Source organism: Cryptomeria japonica, chromosome 3, assembly GCF_030272615.1.
Source record: "Cryptomeria japonica chromosome 3, Sugi_1.0, whole genome shotgun sequence".
NCBI lineage: Eukaryota > Viridiplantae > Streptophyta > Pinopsida > Cupressales > Cupressaceae > Cryptomeria > Cryptomeria japonica.
The window spans coordinates 440,540,963-440,547,052 of NC_081407.1; the positions used below are offsets into that span (position 1 = coordinate 440,540,963).

At 33.5% G+C, this 6,090-nt stretch overlaps 1 long non-coding RNA gene across 1 annotated transcript; it reads right to left on the reverse strand.

The window, feature by feature from the left end:
- Positions 1-269: 269 nt before the first annotated feature.
- On the reverse strand, positions 270-5,584 carry LOC131041724 (uncharacterized). The gene is made up of 2 exons (XR_009105101.2): positions 5,368-5,584; positions 270-533 (listed from the first exon to the last, which is right to left on the reverse strand). It is a non-coding gene; the product is annotated as an uncharacterized LOC131041724 (long non-coding RNA).
- Positions 5,585-6,090: the final 506 nt, after the last annotated feature.

The window sequence follows — 6,090 nt, forward strand, 5'->3', positions numbered from 1 at the left end:
ATGATGTGATTTGATTTAGTGTATGGTTGTTGTTATCTTGTGGATTTCATGTTGATTCCTTTGGTTGTTAGGTGTCAGCCTAGGTCTTGAGAGTGAGTTAGAACTATTGCCAACATTTTGCACCAACTAAATTTTGGTGGCATATTACAGGCCTTACATGGTGCAATTGGAGGAAGGTACACAAAAAAATTTCATAAGTTCTTCATTTTGAATGTTATGCTTTAAAGGCCAAAATTCATTTCATATATGCAAATATTTCAGACAAATCATAACAAAAGATGGCATAGAAAATGCTTTTTATTACAAAAAAAATGTGTAAGGTGTCCCACACAAGCTGTGGGAATAGCTAACAGAGCTATAGACATACATTCTAATGTAATCTTGAAGAAAAACTATAAAATAAAATGAAATAATGAATGTGGCAGTAGGGTGACCCGTCATTGCCTGGAATGACGAGTCTGAGCTTGAAGCAGTGGTTGAGTCTTCATCTACTCGTTCATCTTTAGTTGCTTACGCTCTCATTTCATCAATACCTACAAGAGAATTGAAAAATATGTTAGAGCAACTAGGATAACTATATTGTCACACACAAACTCATCAGAATACATAGTCTATCTGCATAAGAGTATCAAAACATATGTCTACAACTGTCAAGATATCAGATTCAGAAGCAAAGGAATCAATGCACAGAAGGTGCCATGAGATAACACCAGATAACAAGTTCTATCTAATATGTTTGTTCAGTGTGCAGGCACGAGTTCATGATTATATAAAGCATGTGGTGTAAAATACGGCTCCCACAAGGGTTGAGCCCAGCATGCTAATATGTCAGTATAGCTTCATACAACAGGGACCCATCATCCATAATAATAAAAATTCTAGGATCATTGTAATGACTAATTTACCTATATCCGATGGAACTATACTAACATACTAAACTCCCAAACATCCCTAATAGAGTCACAGTCGCACATATTATAATATATAAGGACACTCAAGTACAATCCTGATATGGCTATGGTAAATAATCTCCAAACAAAGATACCTAAATGATAGTAAATGAATAATAAGAGTGCCTATACATGTAAAATATAAATGAGACAGTGATATTATCAGCAAAGCCCCAAACACAGTAGTAACAGTGACTTTCAAAGAGAATCCCTAGGCCTCTGATAACTCATGTAGAAACACAAGAAGACACACTAATAATATCTTCAACGACTTCTACTAGTATACAAAGTTACAATACCATACCAGTCATAAAGGAACAGTGACAATATTCATTGGCATAAGAATTAGTAGAACATACCATACTATCAAAGTAGAAGACCTAGCGTCAATGAAGATAGCACAAAATGAATATCTCAGTCATGCAAGTAACAATACAGGGTTATATTCTTAGATAGGGTACAGTGAAAACAAAAACGTAGCTTTCAATTGAAAATAACTAACATGCCAAAGAATTACTATTATATAAGAAAATACAATCTTTCACAATGCACAGTGAACCAAAGAAAGGATGAATTATCAGTCCTCCAAAGTATGTGATAAACATTGGCAAAGAATAGTATAAAGTCAAAACAAGGGCAGCATCAAGAACAAAGACAGTCATCCCTAGATCTAGGAAAAAACTTATCATATAAGCTTTAACAATCATCATGAAGGTAGCAAGAGGATTTCCAGAAACAATGATCCAAATACAACCATAAAAGATGAATAAAGATGTCAAGCATAATGATAGAGATGTCAACAATATGACAACAAAGTGTAAAGGTGTGACAAGATAGTATAAAGGGACCATGATAACCTTGATAAGTAGCCTATATAAACAAAAAAGATGAATCCATTTCTAACATTCAAAGACATCTTAGTCATCTTTGATAGAGCCACAGTATGGAGGAAAATGCATAAGTAAGCCAAAAAACAAAACCAAGATATCAGACATAACAACCTTGTCTCAGTCACTATTAGAATAGCTTTGGGTTTGAGAGATAATATCAAGATTATCTCAGAACAATTGACAATGGACAGTGGGTAAGGTGATTAAAGGATAATCATATGACCTCAAGAACAGTTCTATTGTTCCAGTTAAAGATAGCCTCCAAAGAATGAAAAATATAGTGAGGGGTGAAAGTCCTAAGGACAATCATGAGCATTTAACAATGATAATGATCAGAGAAAATATTTTGCTGCAGATCAAAATTCCATTATCACAGCTACAGCTACCACCAATGGTAGAAGCTCAGTGCAGTCGTCTTGAAAAATGAGACCATCAAATATAATACAGTCAAAGATGATCAGAACAGTGGCAATGTATTATGATAGAAGATCAAACAAACGAATGTGGTAAGTTGATATCAATTATATCTCCTAAACTCTTTCAATATACAAGAGTTGATAGCGCCTTGACAGTAAGAGTGGGGATATACACATTCATGCCAAGAAAACATTGATGCGCAAGACATACTATGTGAAGTAAATCTTATGAACAAAGATATAACAGTGATTTATTCACTGCCAAGATAGTAAAAGTCAACAAATCCAACATGTTAGTAAAGGTAGTAATATATTATTATGACAGTCCTTATTGTGGTAATGAGGAAAACAGTAGAGAATGGACAGTCTAGAAGCAATATTTGTCTCAAGGGTTTCATCACACAGAACTGTAGTAATAATTGACAATAAGAATATAGAGTAGAGTCATATGGCATATAGAGAAATTAGCAGCTAATGTAGTAGGAAGAATTATGCACAAAGACAGTGATCTAGTTTTCAAAGGAGAATCCTTTAAGAGTTAGAGTGCAGTCACTAGTGCACTAATCTCGGATATTCATAGTAAGATACATATATCACAATGCTCTACCAATCCCCTGTTCACAGAGCAAATAAAAATGTCAAGAAATCATAAAAGATGTATAGAACAATAATTTCAAATGATTTTGAACAATAACATCATCATGAAGCTCCAATACCTTACTACCATGAAAAGATTCAATTATGAACTTGTGATAATGAAGGTATTAGAATAGTGATATCATAATTTCAAAGGATCAAAACCATAGCCATAAGAGTGGTCAAAAGGTTGTCTGCGAGCAGTGATGAGATTGAAATTTCAAAAGATGATACCAATACCTTATGACAGTGAGATAAGATAATTAAATATCACAGAGATAGGAGCAGGCACCTTAGGACAGCTGTATTTTCATGGAAAAACAAATAAAGATACCCATATAAGAGATTGCAGTCTTAAGAGTGCTACATAGCAGCAATAAACAATCACAGTCATAAAATGTTTACTCAAAAAGAACAGCAGTCCATAAAGAAAGATCACAGCCAAATACAGTCATCAAGATGGACAAAATATTTTAATAATCTTGAAAAGTAATAATCTCCTTAGCATTGCCCAGATTATCAAAACATGCATGCACAGTCAAGAATCATACATGATAAATAGTGAGATTATAGTGACAGTAAAGTCAAGAAGACACAGAACACTCCAATGTCTTTTATCATCAAAGCAAAGTGATACAATCATAGGTCGTCAACGTGATCTTGAAGTTTATAGTCACATATACCCTGAGCATCGATGATCACTCATAGATCTAAGGTTCAGAATAAGAGTGAAAGTATTAGCAATGTGTCAATGAGTAGAAGATGTTAAAAAGAACCAAATAACTATCAAGGAACATCTACAGCCTCAAGGTAACCTAAGCACAAGTTCAAACTTGATGACAATCACCATGGAGTCACAAACTGTCACCATAGAGTAATACATTCTTTATCCAATGGTATTCACTATCAAGAGACAGTCAAAGATGGTGAATCAGAGTTTAAAGATCACTGAGAAAGAAGCAACAGTAAGTTTTGATAAGGTTGTAAGATCTAAAAGGGCAAATGTGAAATGTCATTATAACAATAATACCAATACATGTATGACCACAATAAAGGATTCAAGAGGACAACATACTTGGGATGCAATGATACCAGTCAATAGAAGATAAGGACAGTCAACATAACAGAAAATAAGACCTTCAACATGAGTTAAACACCTCAGAGCCCAATACTACAAGGATATACAAGGAAATATATGGTCAAAAATAGCAGAGGAGAAATACAAAGGATTCATCTACCTGCAACAACCATAGTTAAGTGTTATTTCTATTCCTACATCCTTGCAAAAGTATAACATCATTAGCAGACCATTAACATTTTAAGGATGAATCTACAAGATTAGCAACAATCTTCAATGGTAACATGATCCATGATGACAAGATGCATACCTAAGAGAAAGTAAGGCAGCTACACTGATCTTAAGAACAAACCTAGACCCTTTCAAGGATGCAAAGAAAATGGAAATACATAACCCAACACAGGGTAAGGATATCATTTCGACAGACCAATACACAGTCAATCCATTGACAAAACACAATCACAATGAGCATTCAAAGAATAAGAGACAAGTGTATCTACAAAAGGCAGTGATAAAAAGGCATTAGACCATATACAGTTAAGGCATTAGACCATATACAGTTAAGTCACAGTCAAATCTTGAGAGCAGCAATTCACAATGTTTGGAGAATCACATACATTCCCAAGAGGTGTCAAAATGCTTTCATAGAAGAAAAAAATATAGCCTATTCTCCACCATAGTGAGAGGCACCCAAGTCACAAGGCAGCAGTAATAAGGAAGAGTTGCAAGGCTACAAGCCTATGCTGATAGAGATAAGTTTTTGTTTGCAAGCTTTTATCAGTATTCTTAGTAGCCATGGACAGTCACAATGCAGAGACGTAAAGTAAAGATCCAATACCTTCATGCATTGTTCTTTCATCTTCACGATATCTTTAAGGTTTAGACTATGAAGAGCATGTTTCAAGGTTTCAAGAATATCTTTATGGTCCCAGCACATCAAAATAGATTTGACAGATAGAAGGGTTTTGAACAATGTGACTTTAACCATAATTGTGAGAAAGACATAGTAACGTTAGACTTCATAGCCAATAATGTCACAAAGGCCATTGCAAGGTATGCACAAATAGTCCATTCAAGACAGTTCAAAGAAGACAAGGCCTATATCAGCAAACCAGCCATAAGGTCATAAAAGGGAACTTCTACAAAACCACAGTCCAGACACAGAGAAAACCATGTTCGCTGTCAAAAGTATTTACCAAAAAGAAAATGTGTATTCTATAATTTAATATATCAATGCAACAAAGAGTACCATCAAAACCCTCAAGTTATATAGAGCAGTGATTCCAAGAAATACAATGAACAGATCAAGCCCTCGCAAAGATATCCTGAATCAACATCATGGTTTATACCCCAAAAAGAACAACATGATCAAGAAGTAAAGAGTATAAGCTTCATACCACTCAATGTCCAGTTAAAGTCCATTTCAAAGACCTAGTTTGCTCAAAAATGTCCATGCATGTCGACTACAAAGCTTCTCCAACAGTCTTCAAAGAATGAAAAGATTTTAGGGTTCAATGTTTGCCCAAATTCATGCATCGAGCTCTCTTCTTTTATTTTTGTTTTAAAGAACAGAAATGGTGCAAATAATGTTATTCGTGGTTATAACTTTTTAAGTATTTGACCTATCGATTCTTTTAAAAAGTCCCTCTTGCTTTTTCTATTTTATATTTTAAAATAATCTTATTAGGATTTTTAATTATTCATAAAATCTTAATAATTTTATATTAAAATATAAAAGCTAGATATTAGTTAAAAGACAAATAAACTTATTTTAATATTTTTTTAAACTATAAATTATTTTAATTAAATGTTAAAATAAGAATATTTAAAAAAAAAAAAGAATTGAAAAATATTATATTTTTTTAATGTTTATTATAAGTGTTAAAAATATGATTATTTAAAAGAAAGAGGAGAAGTTCAAGTAACATGCAAATGATCATGAAGGGGGTTTGCTTTTTCTTAGGAGCTATATTTAGTAGTACACCAGGTCATGCAGTTTTTTCAGAAGGGGAGAGAGGTGCTTTTTCAGAGTTATATTTAGCACCACATTGCTCATGCAGATTTCATAAAAGAGTTTCATTTTGGTTATTTTTAGCATCATACAAGAAGCAGATTTTCAC